Here is a 16,563-nt window from a genome sequence, read left to right as displayed (position 1 = left end):
GACTAATTTTATCTAAATTAAATAATAAATAAGGGTTTTCTCTAGTTTTACAAGACTAGAAACTTACTAAGTATCACATAAACTAAAAACTAGAAAAGCAAAGATTCAACTAAATTCAATGACGAAGGGAACTTTTGTTTAGTTCAACTCAATTGATCCTATGGTTGATATTATGGTAATAGTGCAATGGATTAATTCTTCTATAGGCTACCGATTCAAGTGATTAGCTTTGCGTTCACTGCACTAATCCTTAGAGAACAAACTAACTCAAACAGTGATCAGTTGTCTAATTTAATTTAATTCACTAGATTATTTATTCGGGTTAATTTAGACTTGTAATAGCTAACTAATTTGGTCCTTTAATTAACCTCTTGTTGATGATCATCACACAAGCTCACACATGAATTTACCTAATTTTCTATTAATTCTAGTTTCACGTTCGTTAATCCTAGACATATGATAAAGTGGTCACATAAACATATGAGGTTGACAATTAAAAGATGTTCATTCACACACAAGGTTCTTTAACAAGCTAAAATCAACAAAATCACCAATACTGAATTAATCCTACCATAAATCAAACCATAGTTTCAATATTGTATCCCCAAATAGAAGTTTAAGAGTTTTAGCTCATGATTGAGGTAATTAGCAACAATAAAATGAAATCTAATTGTCTAACCATGATTGAAAACAATAAATTAAGTAGAATGATGAGAATTTGCCTCAAATCTCCTTCGGAATTGAATTCTAGATTGTATCTTCGATCTCTAGGGTTCTTCTGACTCTCCAATCGCAGCTCGTTTCTCCAAAAAGGTTCCAGAATACCTTGTGTCGATCTGGACAGATGTTTTTATAGATTCGAACCGACTCGCCAAGTCCAAGACCGACTCGTCGAGTCCATCCCTTAATTCCTATACACGGTATGTCACAGAGTCTTTATCCTCTCGAATCTTCGATGCTACTCGCCGAGTAGTTGACCCTACTCGCCGAGTACCTTGAAATTTTAGCCTTTTTCTTCTTCGTTCAACTCCCGAGCTCCCAACCGCTTCTCCTACTTCCTTTTGCTTCTGAGCTTCGCTTTTGGACCGAAAACACAATTAAAACACTTTTAAGTATCTTTTGTCCATGATATACAACTAAATTAGCTAAAAATGATATAAAGATCTATACTAAATATTAGGCTAAATACGCAACTATCAATCACACCAAAGGATGAAGAGTTAGCCTCTAAATTGCTCTCTAAGCTCTCTTTGCTCTCTAGGAATTTCATAGGGGAGTAGTGGCCGCAAATGACGGCCATAAGGGCCTTTAAATAGGGCTCGGCGCCTGATATTTTGGGTTTCACTTTACATCGCGGACTCGTCGATTCCACTCATCGAATTGTCGAGTCCAGTCATTAATCCAGACAGGAATTCATGATCCTATTCGACGAGTCTGAGCATCTACTCGCCGAGTCCCTCCATAAAAATCAAGATAAATAATTAAAATAAGACACCTGGGAATCCGGATGTTACAATTTTTCCCCACAAGAATCATACTTCGCCCTCGAGGTCTCATTCTAAAAACAGCTCTGGGTGTAGCTTCCGCATCTCCGCCTCCGGCTCCCAAGTCAGCTCGGACCCTTTTCGATGTTGCCACTGAACCAGAACCAATGGCACTTCCTTGTTTCTGAAAACCTTGATCTTCCGATGCACCACCGCGACTGGCCTCTCAACATAATTCAGGCTTGCAGCCACCTTAATATCCTCCAATGGTGCCACCGCCGACTCGTCGGCAATACACTTTCTCAACCGTGACACGTGGAAGGTATTATGTATCTGACTCAACTCTACAGGTAGCACCAACCGATATGCTACCCTGCCCACCCTTGCGGTCACCCTGAACGACCCAATATACTAGTGCCCCAGCTTGGCCCTCTTCCTAAATCGAATCACTCCTTTCCAAGGAGACACTTTCAGGAGTACGAAGTCTCCGACCTGAAACTCGAGCTCGGATCGTCGCTTATCTGCGTACCTCTTCTGGCGACTCTGAGTTGTCAACAACCTCTGCCTGACTTGCTGTACCGCCTCTGTCTTCTAAAGCACTATCTCAGTGCTGCCCATCACTCGATTCCCTACCTCTCCTCAACAGATGGGAGTCCGACACCTCCTCCCACACAACAACTCAAACGGAGGCATACCAAAGCTCGAATGTTGACTGTTGTTATAGGAAAACTCAGCCAACAGCAAATACGTGTCCTAACTCCCTCCGAACTCCAACACACATGCTCGAAGCATGTCCTCGAGCATCTGAATTGTCCGCTTACTCTGTTCGTCCGTCTGTGGATGGTAAGCGGTACTGAAATGCAGCCTCGTTCCTAACTCCTTGTGGAACTTCTTCCAGATGCTGGAAGTGAAACGTACACCCAATATGACACAATCGAGATCGGCACTCCATGTCGTGATACCACCTCCCTCACATACAACTCTGCCAGCCTCTCTGCTGAAGAGCTCTCACTATTAGCAAGAATGTGAGCGCTCTTCGTCAGCCGGTCATCGACGATCACCCAAATTGCATCGACACCCCTCGCGGTCCTCGGCAATTTGCTGATGAAATCCATAGAAATTTGTTCCCACTTCCATTAGGGAACCTCAAGTGGCTGCAACTTGCCATGCGGACACTGGTGCTCGGCCATAACCCTGCGAAAGGTCAAGCACTTCTTAATGAACCATGGCACATCCCTTTTCATACAGGGCCACCAATACTCTCTTTTCAGATCCAAATACATCTTTGTGGCCCCGGGATGGATCGATAACCTCCATCGGTGCGCCTCCTCCATCAAAGTGGTACGTGCCCCGCCCTGCATATGACACACAAATCCGTCCCTGAAAGGTCATAAGCCTGCGGCTATTGGTAACGAACTCAGGTACCTGCCTAATCATCCGCTCTCTCTTACGGTTCTCTGGTGTCACGGCCTCTCCCTGGGCCTCCCGAATGTTGTCCAACACTGGAGTCATCACTATCAGTCGCACACAAATATCTCGAATTGGGGCACTCTCCGCCCTATGGCTCAAGTCATCAGCTACAACATTAGCTTTGCTCGGGTGGTACAGGATCTCACAAACATAATCCTTTACCACGTCCAACCATCTCCTCTGGTGCATATTCAGGATGGGTTGACCCATGAAATACTTCAAGCTCTTGTGGTCCGTGTAGATGATACATCGAACACCATACAAATGGTGACGCCAGATCTTGAGGGCGAACACAAACGCCCCCAACTCCAGACCGTGGGTGGGTTACCTGGTCTCATGAGGCTTTAGCTGCCTCGATGCATACGCTATCACACGCCCCCTCTGCATAAGTATTGCACCAAACCCCGATATCGATGCGTCACAATACACCACAAAATCCTCCATCCCTTCCAGAAGGGATAACACCGGGGCTTCGCATAATCTCTGGCGAAGTGTCTCAAACGAGGTCTGCGGCTCCAGACCCCATGAAAAAGAAACACGCTTCCGGTTCAACCTGGTGAGAGGCACGACGATCTTGGAGAAATCCCTGATAAATCTCCGATAATATGCGGCCAATCCTAGAAAACTCCTGATCTCGGTGGGTGATCTTGGCACCTCCCATCTCATAACTGCCTCAATCTTGTCCGGATCAACCAATATCCCATTTTGGTTAATGAGGTGTCCCAAGAACTGGACCTCTCATAACCAAAAATCTATCACACCCCAAAACCAATGAACGGCGGAAACGTTCTGAGGTGGAGGACGTCATGTAAAGTATCACAACAATGCAAAGTAGTAAACAGGCAACAACATCATCCATTTCATTAATAGTATAATTTCATACAAGTGTGTTCTTTCAAGTTATATAGACACCAAAAATTATATACATCAAAATGAAAGAGGAGTCTTGAACTAGCTCCTTCTTCTCAAAACCTGGCACCTGTACCTGTCTACTAGCGACCTGAGAATACAAGTTATTTTGAAATCGAGTATCAACTTTAAAGCTGGTGAGATCATAAGTATATTAGTGTCTGTGTTTGTATGAAAGTATTTCTAAGATGTTTTGTAAGATGTACTGTGTATGTTTGTAAAAGTTTTGTATCTGGTTGAACTCTCCTAGAAAACCCTATGATTTCTACTAAAAGTAGCCTTCTACCAAGGCATCTAGTATTTGTGTGTGTGTCTCTTGTAAAAGTGTGTATTTTCCCAAATCCGACTATCATTAACCAAAAATATAGTTTTTGCATCATTGTTTATTGTGTGAATATCACAAAGTAAAAAGAAAAGGGAAGATTTTATAGTACTGTAATGTAGTAATTAGTAACTGCAGCTGTACTAACTACCTTAAACCAAATGTAAATTTTAAGGTAACATGTGATCGGCCTGTATCTTGCTACCGACTTAGTTGAAAAACAACAATGTAAGATGTCGTACAAATGACGTTTGGCACCCGTAGACTTGCAAGTCCCACTGTAGCGAGCAACAAGGTGTAGGATAGTCAATCTAGTATAGATCTATACGCAAACTCATACGCTCCCCAATGAAGGAGATTCTGATACAAAAACAGTCATGGCAGGTAGTGCCATGCCCTGCTTAATGGCTCACATAAATGTGGTTAATGTATATGTAATGTGATTTGTGTGTTAGCTGTATTGTTTGTTCTTTCTCTCTCTAGCCTGTATGTTTGTTTCTCATCATAGTGTCTATTGTTTGCTTCTCATCACTCTGTTTCATGCTTGATTCTCATCATAGTATGTATTGACTCATGTATGAACGGACTCATTATATGTTTCGTTGTTCTAGTAATAGTATCTTGCTAAACTACCCCTATGGTAGCTTACTAGTAATGTATGAACATGTTTGTATACCCTTGCTACCCAAGGGCATGGAATTGAATGAAAGAAATAACCTTTTATATCTATATACATATACATAATATATAACTAGGATTCAGACGACCTTCGGACAACTAACCTTGATACCCTAAAACCACAATCAAACAAGAACAAGAAGCAGGGTAGACTAGCAGTCCTAAGTCCTTTCAGTCCTACTTATATAACTATATCTACACCGATACACAGAATATAAGTTTAAAAGAGTTTAAGTAAAAGTATTTGACAATTGAAGGAGTTTGTAAGACAGTTTGAGTTAAAACAGTTTGATAAATAGTTTGGAAAGTAAGAAAACCATTTGCTTGGTAGTCATTAATCACATGTGATTGATATAATAACTATAATTGTTCAACTTGTATTCCCCCCATAAGAGCATTTAAAAACATTTCAAAGTGTAATTTAGGGGTATGAACTCACCTGTAGTGAGTAGTTCTGATGACAATGTTGGATCAGTTGCTAAGTGCCAAGTGGTGACTTGAGTACACATACAAATCCTATTTAGCAAATATTGATACATATATGAATATAATTAGTGTTAGATCAACTAATTATTGAATTGGGACCACCTTAGGGACTGGTAAACACTTATATTGAAGTGTTACAACCATATATGATTGTACGAAGGGTTATAAGGCTATACAAGAGAGTGTATGCCCAAAATACACACTATATGTGTGTGTGTGGCCAGGAGTGCAGCCAGGTGTGCTGCCAGCACGTCTGTGCGGCCATGTGTTCGGCCAGAAGGTGTGTGCTTCCAGAAAACATGGTGTTCTTGGTGTTCTTGGTGTTCTTGGTGAAAGATGTTACCTTTTCGGATGATACTTGAGAGGATTTTCGGGTCCTTGCTTTGTAGAAGTGTAAGAAATTATCAAAATAACCAAGGATAGTATATATAGGAGGGTGAGTGCGGCTGGAGGTGTGTGTAGTTAGCCTGTGTGCGGCTGGCTGGCCACACACTCTAGTGTGCGGCCGCACACACCTGGTTTGGTGTGTTTGGCCCGTTTTTCCAATGCTACACCCAATCTAACATATCCTCCGACATGTATCTCAATTATACTAAGCTTTAAGCACTCTTTTAGACCCAAAACTTCATTATAAAATAGCAAAACGAAGCTAACTTTTATAACAATGAAGAATGAAAGCTAGAAATTCCGGGTTGTCACAAAATCACACTTGGAGAATTTGGCGAAAAGCCTATCCGACATCAATACCGCGAGAATCTCTCTCTGATGCTCCTTGTGCTACTCTTTAGATCTCGAATACACCAAAATGTCATGAATGAACACAATCACCCACCGATCCAGCATCGGCCTGCACACCCTGTTCATGAGATCCGTGAACACTGTCGGTGCATTGGTGAGCCCAAAAGGCATCACCACGAACTCGTAATGCCCATAACGAGTCCTGAACTTCGTCTTCTAGATATCTTCATCCTGCACTCTCATCTGATGATATGCCGACCTCGATTCTATCTTGGAGAATCAAGACGATCCCTGCAACAGATCGAACACATCGTCGATCCTTGGTAAAGGATATCGGTTCTTTACCGTCAACTAGTTCAACTCCCGGTAATCAATGCACATCCGATGTGAACCATCCTTTTTTCTTGACAAAAAGGATCGGTCCTCCCCATGATGAGATACTCGGTCTAATAAACGCCTTCCCCAGCACTTCCTGAAGCTGTGAGGATAACTCCTGCATCTCTGGCGGTGCAAGACGATAAGGCGCCTTGGCGATAGGCGCTGCTCCCGGAACCAAATCCATACGGAACTCTACTTGCCTCTCGGGAGGCACACCCAGAAACTCCTCGGGAAAGACATCCGGGAACTTTCGCACTATTGGAACCTCATCAATCGAACTTGGTCTCCCAGCGGCCACTCGTATGTCCATCACATAGGCTACAAACCCACTGCAGCCCTGCTGTAAACTCTGTCTCGCTCTGTCAGCCGAACAAATCGCTGACCCACATCGGGAACCCTCGTCGTACACTGTAAGTACTCCCCCACTAGGGTCTCGTATCGTCACCAACTAACACTCGTAGTCTATAACAGCCCCAAATCGGCTCAACCAATCCATGCCCACTATGACACACACGTCTCCCATTGCAATCGGGAACAAATCTATCGGGAACTCCACATCAAAGATTTCGAGTACACATCCTCGAATCACATCCGTAGCATGCACCACTCGCTCGCACAGAGGGGATCTGCACTTGCAGCCATAAAGGGCCTTGAATGGAGCAACCTTTATGCTTGTATGATAACTGTTGTTGTTGGAAAATTCGACAAGGGGTAAATGAGTATCCCATGCCTTCCCAAAGTCGATCACACAGGCTCGCAACATATCTTCCAAGGTTTGAATAGTCCTCTCACTTTTTCCGTCTGTCTACAGATGGTAGGCTGTACTCATATCCAGCCTAGTTCCTACGGAACTCTGTAGCGACTGCCAGAACCTAGAAGTGAACCTACTATCTCTGTCCGAGATAATGGATATGGGAACACCGTGCAGTCGTACTATCTCCCTAATTTAAGTTTCTCCATGTTTTCTGTTTCCTTTATAGGTAGGAAGTGCGCGGACTTGGTCAATCTGTAAACGATGACCCATATGGTATCAAGTCCACCCGTTGTCTTGGGCAACATGGTAATGAAATCCATAGTGATCCGCTCCCACTTCCATTCTGGGATCTCAGGCTGTTGAAGGAGGCCTGAGGGTTTTTGGTACTCGACCTTAACCTTTGCGCAATTAAGGCATTTACTCACGAAGGTAGCGATCTCTTCTTTCATGTTAGGCCACCAGTATAACTTTTTAAGATCCACATACATCTTATCTGAACTTGGGTGGACGGAATAACGAGAGTTGTGCGCCTCGTTCATGACCAAGTCTCTGAAACCACCATGTTTCGGGGTCCAGATCCAATTCATGAGATAATAAGCTCCGCCACCCTTGACTTCCAAGTTCTTATCCATCTCTCACAGGGATTCACTGGTCACATTTTCAGGTTTCAAAGCATCGAGCTGAGCCGCTTGTATTTGTGTGGATAAGTGTGAATGGATAGTCATAGTCAATGATTTGACCCTACGACCTGCATATTCTTTCCGACTCAGGGCCTCAGCCATTACATTGGCCCTGTCGGGATGATAATGAATTTCGCATTCGTAGTAACTAAGTAGCTCGACCCACCGTCATTGTCTCATGTTGAACTCCTTCTGGTCGAATATGTGTTGTAGGCTCTTGTGGTCTGTAACGATTGTGCTCTTCATACCGTAAAGGTAGTGTCTTCAGATCTTTAGAGCAAACACAAGTGCTCCTAGTTCAATATCATGCGTCGTATAGTTGACCTCATGTGTCTTCAGCTGTCTCGAGGCATAGGTGATGACCTTACCTCACTGCATTAGAACACATCTTAGTACTTCATTTGATGCATCGCAATAGACAGCGAAGTCTTCTATCCTTTCGGGGAGGGATAGTATTGGTGCGGTACACAAGGCTCGTTTAAGCGTTTGGAACGCTCTTTCATGATTTTCTTCCCAGTCACAGGATAAGCCCTTCTGGGTAAGTGTTGTAAGAGGCTTCGCTATGCGGGACAAGTTCTGAACAAACCTGCGATAGTAGCCAGCGAGGCCTAGAAATTGACGAATTTCTGTAGGTGTCTTCGGTGCTGACTAGCTCTCAATGGCTTTAATTTTGGAAGGGTCCATGTGTATTCCCTCTTCGCTAACCACATGCCCTAAGAATTCGACTCGGCAGATCCAAAATTCGCATTTCGAGAACTTCGCATAAAGTTTCTCCGCGCGCAAGGTTTCTAAGACTAATCGCAGATGTTGGCTATGTTCCTCCTTACTATGAGAGTAGATAAGTATGTCATCGATGAAGACGATGACGAACTGATCTAAGTAAGGACGACACACCCTATTCATTAAATCCATGAATACTGCGGGCGCGTTTGTTAATCCGAACGGCATCACTATGAATTCATAGTGCCCATAATGAGTTCCGAAGGCTGTCTTCAGAACATCCTCCCCTAGCACTCGTAGTTGGTGATATCCGGATCTTAAGTCAATTTTTGAAAAGAAGTTCGCCCCTTGAAGTTGATCGAATAAATCTTCGATCTGAGGCAAAGGATAACGATTTTTGACGATTAGTTTGTTGAGCTCCCTGTAGTCGATTCACATTTGAAACGATCCGTCTTTCTTCTTGACGAACAAGACTAGAGCTCCCCAGGGTGAGAAGCTTGGTCTTATAAAGCCCTTGCTGAGCATTTCGTTAAGTTGACAAGATAGTTCTTGAATCTCTGCAGGTGCTAGACGATAAGGCGATTTGGCTACGGGGGTAGCCCCTGGAACTAAGTCAATTCTTAACTCGACTTGTCGTTGCGGAGGTAGTCCTGGTAGTTCTTCTGGAAAGAGGTTGGGAAAGTCGCGTACTACTAGAATGTTCTAAATAGATTTCATTTCTTGGCTCACATGACCACATAAGCAAGGAATCCGCGGCATTCCTTTCGCAAGAATTTCTGAGCTTGAATGCTCGAGATGATACGACGGTTCGTGTCGGGTTTGTCGCCATAAACCACTAGGGTTTTGCCAGACGAAAGATTAAGGAGGACAACCTTTTCGTAACACATGATGTCGGCATGCTGAAGACTCAACCAATCCATGCCACTGATGACGTCAAAACTTTTAATTGAGACTGGCATGAGATCGATCGATAATGAATGACTATCTAAAGTTAAAGTACACCCTATGTATATCCAGCTAGTACTCTCTATCATCCCATTAGCCATTTCTACTGTGAATGGTTCTTTGAGTGTTCGCGATTTTTGCTTCAGTTAAAGAGCAGATTTTTTATTCACGAAGCTTCTCTCCGCTTTACTATCAAATAGAATGCATGCATAAGAGTTATCGAGGAGGAACGTACCAGTGACTACTGTGGCGTCGGCAACCGCCTCCTCATGGCCTATAGCCAGAACTCTTCCTACTCCACCGGCATTTCCTGCGTTGGGGCAGGTCCTTTTGTAGTGGCCCACATCGCCATAGTTGTAGCAAGCTTGGCCCACTCCAGCGCCAGGGACTTGGGTGATTGGCCTCGTCGGAGCTTTGCAGAAACGGGTAGTGTGCCCCTTCCTGTTGCAGTTTACACACTGCATTTCCCGACAGGCTCCCACATGGTGGTAGTTACATTTGTTGCAGAGCGGAAAGCTTCCAGAATACTGCTTTAATGGAGTAGCAGCAGTGGCAGGTGCTGTAGCAGCATGAACTGCCACGACCTGTTGTTTCTTGGCAGCTTTAATCTTTTTCTTGTCATCCCAGAATTTCCGCTTGGATTCTGCGGTTCTGGCGGGTTCTGAGATGGCTAGGGTAGTTATTGTTGCCGGGGTACGGACCCCGTGGTCAATTAGTTACTGTGCCAATCGCTTGGCACTATCGAATGTAGTAGGGCGTGATGACAAAACATTGCCCTGGTATGGTGGCACCGGTCCCCATATAAACCTTTCGATCTTCTTTCCCTCTGTATGAATCATATTGGGACAGAGGGCCACCAGTTCACAGAACCTGGAGGTATAGGCGACGATGTCGGAGCCCTTCATGGTTAGGCGCCAAAGTTATTCCTCCATCTTTTGAATCTCGCCCCTCGAGCAGTACTCCTCACTCATGAGATCTTTCAAAGCATCCCAGCCCATATCATTTGCCACTGGAAGAGATAGTGACTTAACATGGCCATTCCACCACGTTAGGGCTTTTGTTTCAAAGGTGCAAGTTGTGAACTTCACCTTTCTCCCTTCCGGACAGGAGCAAATTGCGAAAACTGATTCGGTTTTCTCGAACCATTGTGAGAGTACAATGACTCCACCAGTTCCTTTAAAGGACAATGGCTTGCAGTTCGTGAAATCTTTGTAGGAGCACTCTTTCGAGTGCCCAGGGGTTTCAACCTGTATAGTTGGAATAGGAGTCCCTCCTCTAGTGGAATTTGAGGAATGATATTCAACCATGGCTGTTGCCACAGCTACAGCTACAGCAGCATTGAGGGCTGTTGTATCAAATTGAGAAATAGGTGGTCGTGGAGGATTGTTTCTTGGTGATTTGCGTGGAAGCATCTTTTAACTGAAAGTTTAGAAAGATATAAATATTGATAAGAATTTGATAGGAGAATTGATGAGAATGACTAATGGACTAACTCTCCATAGCCCAACATCATAATTGAATGAATATGATTGAATGAAGATGAAAGCAATTTGGATAATAATTTCCATTAGATCAGACATCTGTCAAAGATACTAGAATTACACATTTAATGAGTTTGGGAAAAATTGACCTAGAAGTAGGTCTTACATCAACCATGATGGAAAATTTTGATAGGACTATGACCTAATCAAGACCTAACAGGTCTAAGATTTACAAGGATAGGAAATTAGCCTAAAGTTTTTACATAACTAGGTTATATCCAATAGAAAAGTTAATAATATTCTATCAGCGACGAGAACTGCTAGAGTGAGTTCTCGAATCCGACAGCAGACGCTCGATGTCCCTTAAACGCCTATCCGATCTTGCTTGCTGAGCTCGAAGTTCCCTGACTTCAGCTCAGGTTTCAGCAAGTTCCCTCTAGAGCATTGCATTGCTGACCTGAGCCCTTTCATGAGCGGACTCCAGTTGGCGAATGCGGACAGTGTTAACACCAGAATTGGCATCAACCTCCATTACTCGGTCGATAGCTGCTCGACCTTGGTCGGTGTTCCGAGCAATCCTACGAACCATAATGGGTAGGACTCTGTCAGTTGAACCTCCCTCAGTGAGGTTGTACAAGCTTCTGTCTCCATTGTAGGGAATGAGTTGACCTTGTTCCTGACTCCACTTATTCAAGTTTGTGGCCCACAGAGGTGTGAGTCCTTGAAATGTTGGACGAGGGTTTGGGTTTTGATTAGCTGGGGGTAGGTTGTTGACTTCTGGCTCTAAGTCAGAACCATCAGAAAAGCCTTCAAATTCATGATCATCCAATGGAATTGGGTGATCATCTTCTTCCCGCCATCCTGCGTTGCCGTGATTGGGATAGTACGGGTCTCCGGGAAGGTGGAAACCAGCCATTTATCTACGCGAGAAAAGGGATAAAGAATTAATAAATAAACTAGCTAACTATATAATTATAAGATGAACTTTACTCGTTACTCCAATACTTGTTTAGTGCATACCAGCTATATGTACTCACGACAGTATAGCCCTTCGAATAATTGAATCATAACTTTAAGCCCACAATCAAACAAGAACAGGAAGTAAAGCAAAGATTTATAGATTCTAAGGCTATGACATCCTAGGCAAATATACCCGTAATGTATCCACTAAGAAACTATTGACATACTAATAAAGACCTATAATTCTCAAATAAGTGATTATTGTAACACCAAATACTCATATAGTATTTTAAGTTTAATGTTATGTTCTACTGTTCTTGTTGTAGGAGTGTTGGTATGTTTTTAGACTTGTTGCAACCTCACAACCATACATAGGCACATGCTAGTCACTCCTCATATAATGTAGTTGATCAGGCTACATCTTCCTAGGGTTGACCATATGTCTCTAAGTCTACTTGTGCTATCCAAAACTCGTAATACTTTTCTTCTGTCCTAGTGACACTGATTTTAGTATGAATGCAGGTATGTATACTTGATTAAATATTTTATTATTTAAAATTATAAACTCTTTATCAGAGTATTTTAAATCCCGCTTGTGTTTATAGTTCGTATATCTTTTATGGGTTGATACACTCGATTCACTATAAACAATGCTCTGACACCAATCTGTCACACCCCCAAAACCGATGAACGGCGGAGACGTTCTGAGGTGGAGGACGTCATGTAGAGTATCACAACAATGCAAAGTAGTAAACAAGAAACAACATCATCCATTTCATTAATAGTATAATTTCATACAAGTGTGTTCTTTCAAGTTATATAGACACCAAAAATTATATACATCAAAATGAAAGAGGAGTCTTGAACTAGCTCCTTCTTCTCAAAACCAGGCACCTGTACCTGTCTACTAGCGACCTGAGAATACAAGTTATTTTGAAATCGAGTATCAGCTTTAAAGCTGGTGAGATCATAAGTATATTAGTGTCTGTGTTTGTATGAAAGTATTTCTAAGATGTTTTGTAAGATGTACTGTGTATGTTTGTAAAATTTTTGTATATGGTTGAACTCTCCTAGAAAACCCTATGATTTCTACTAAAAGTAGCCTTCTACCAAGGCATCTAGTATTTGTGTGTGTGTCTCTTGTAAAAGTGTGTATTTTCCCAAATCCGACTATCATTAACCAAAAATATAGTTTTTGCATCATTGTTTATTGTGTGAATATCACAAAGTAAAAAGAAAAGGGAAGATTTTATAGCACTGTAATGTAGTAATTAGTAACTGCAGCTGTACTAACTACCTTAAACCAAATGTAAATTTTAAGGTAACATGTGATCGGCCTGTATCTTCCTACCGACTTAGTTGAAAAACAACAATGTAAGATGTTGTAGAAATGACGTTTGGCACCCGTAGACTTGCAAGTCCCACTGTAGCGAGCAACAAGGTGTAGGATAGTCAATCTAGTATAGATCTATACACAAACTCATACGCTCCCCAATGAAGGAGATTCTGATACAAAAACAGTCATGGCAGGTAGTGCCATGCCCTGCTTAATGGCTCACATAAATGTGGTTAATGTATATGTAATGTGATTTGTGTGTTAGCTGTATTGTTTGTTCTTTCTCTCTCTAGCCTGTATGTTTGTTTCTCATCATAGTGTCTATTGTTTGGTTCTCATCACTCTGTTTCATGCTTGATTCTCATCATAGTATGTATTGACTCATGTATTAACGGACTCATTATATGTTTCGTTGTTCTAGTAATAGTATCTTGCTAAACTACCCCTATGGTAGCTTACTAGTAATGTATGAACATGTTTGTATACCCTTGCTACCCAAGGGCATGGAATTGAATGAAAGAAATAACCTTTTATATCTATATACATATACATAATATATAACTAGGATTCAGACGACCTTCGGACAACTAACCTTGATACCCTAAAACCACAATCAAACAAGAACATGAAGCAGGGTAGACTAGCCGTCCTAAGTCCTTTCAGTCCTACTTATATAACTATATCTATACCCATACACAAAATTTAAGTTTAAAAAAGTTTAAGGAAAAGTATTTGAAAATTAAAGGAGTTTGTAAGACAGTTTGAGTTAAAACAGTTTGGAAAGTAAGAAAACCATTTGCTTGGTAGTCATTAATCACATGTGATTGATATAATAACTATAATTGTTCAACTTGTATTCCCCCCTTAAGAGCATTTAAAAACATTTCAAAGGTTAATTTAGGGGCATGAACTCACCTATAGTGAGTGGTTCTAATGACAATGTTGGATCAGTTGCTAAGTGCCAAGTGGTGACTTGAGTACACACGCGAATCCTATTTAGCCTATATTGATACATATATGAATATAATTAGTGTTAGATCATCTAATTATTTAATTGCGACCACCTTAGGGACTGGTAAACACTTATATGGAAGTGTTACAACCATATATGATTGTATGAAGGGTTATAAGGCTATACAAGAGAGTGTATGGCCAAAATACACACTGTATGTGTGTGTGTAGTTAGGAGTGCGGCCAGGTTTGCTGCCAGCACGTGTATGCAGCCATGTGTGCAGCCAGAAGGCGTCTGCTGCTAGAAAACATGGTGTTCTTGGTGTTCTTGGTTAAACATGTTACCTTTCCGGATGATACTTGAGAGGATTTTTGGGTCCTTTCTTTGTAGAAGTGTAAGAAATGATCAAAATGACCAAGGATAGTATATAGAGGAGGTTGAGTGCGGCTGGAGGTGTGTGTGGTTGGCCTGTGTACGGTTGGCTAGCCACACACTCTAGTGTGTGGCCGCACACACCTGGTTTGGTGTGTTTGGCCCGTTTTTCCCATGTTACACCCAATCTAACACATCCTCCGACACGTATCTCAATTATACTATGCTTTAAGCACTCTTTTAGACCCAAAACTTCATTATAAAATAGCAAAACGAAAGCTAAATTTAATAACAATGAATAATGAAAGCTATAAATTTCGAGTTGTCACAAAATCACACTTGGAGAATTTGGCGAAAAGCCTCTCCGACATCAATACCGTGAGAATCTCTCTCTGACGCTCCTTCTGCTACTCTCTAGATCTCGAATACACCAAAATGTCATCAATGAACACGATCACCCACCGATCCAGCATCGGCCTGCATACCCTGTTCATTAGATCCATGAACGCTGCCGGTGCATTGGTGAGCCCAAAAGGCATCACCACGAACTCGTAATGCCCATAACAAGTTCTGAACGCCTTCTTCTAGATATCTTCATCCTGCACTCTCATCTGATGATATCTCAACCTCAAGTCTATCTTGGAGAATCAAGACGCTCCCTGCAACTGATCGAACAAATCGTCGATCCTCGGTAAAGGATATTGGTTCTTTACCGTCAACTTCTTCAACTCTCGGTAATCAATAAACATCCGGTGTGAACCATCCTTTTTTCTTGACAAAAAGGATCGGCGCTCCCCATGGTGAGATACTCGGTCTAATAAACCCCTTCCCCAGTAGTTCCTGAAGCTGCAAGGATAACTCCTGCATCTCTGGCGGCGCAAGGCGATAAGGCGCCTTGGCAATAGGCGCTGCTCCCGGAACCAAATCCATATGGAACACTACTTGCCTCTCGGGAGGCACACCCGAAAACTCCTCGAGAAAGACATCCAGGAACTTTCGCACTATTGGAACCTCATCAATCGAACTTGGCCTCCCAGCGACCACTCGTGTGTCTATCACATAGGCTACAAACCCGCTGCAGCCCTGCTGTAAACTTTGTCTCGCTCTGTCAGCCGAACAAATCGCTGACCCACATCGGGAACCCTCGTCGTACACCGTAAGTTGTCACACCCCCAAACCGGAACGACAGAAACGTTCGGGGGCGGAAGACTTCATGTGGTAATGTAACAAATGAATACATAGTAAAGAAAGCAATACAACCATCATATATATAATTGAAAGTTTACATTGTTAAAAGGTACATGTTCAAAAACCAATTACAATATGATGCCAAAAAATGAATTTAAATTGGTGTCGCAGTGCCCCTTCTTCAAAAGCTGTTTGTTACCTGTAATTACTGAATTCCTGGGACATACAATTAGTTTTGAAAGAGTAGATCAGCATTTAAGCTGGTGTGTTTCATAAGTATTAAATGACAATGTTTGTAAGATATGAAATATTTTGTTCTTGTTTGTTTGTTCCTATAAAATCCTGTATTTTCTACTAGCATAAATGTAGCCTTCTATCAAGACCAATGTTTGTTTCTAGAAAATGTATGAAGGTATAAAATTTCCAATACCTCTGAGAAACCCCATAAATCAATGTGTTTTTAATACTCCATGTGAGTTTTATAAACAAGCTATTGACTAGAAATGCCTATACACAATGTTCTTCAGGCATTGGAATGTTCTGACGTTTGTCACCCCAAATTGTGGACTGTAGCTAACAGTCAGGGCACGCGTTGTCAAGCCCATATAGATCTATACACAAACACCATGCTCCCCCTCGAAGGGATTTTGGTATATAATACCGGACTTGATATGTGTACTCGAACGTACGTGAAGTTAATGTCTCACAAA

Source organism: Lactuca serriola, chromosome 1 (genome assembly GCF_051521515.1).
Source record: "Lactuca serriola cultivar US96UC23 chromosome 1, Lser_US96UC23_V15, whole genome shotgun sequence".
NCBI classification, from domain to species: Eukaryota; Viridiplantae; Streptophyta; class Magnoliopsida; order Asterales; family Asteraceae; genus Lactuca; species Lactuca serriola.
The sequence above is the reverse complement of the archived record's forward strand: the minus strand, read 5'-3'. Positions refer to the sequence as shown.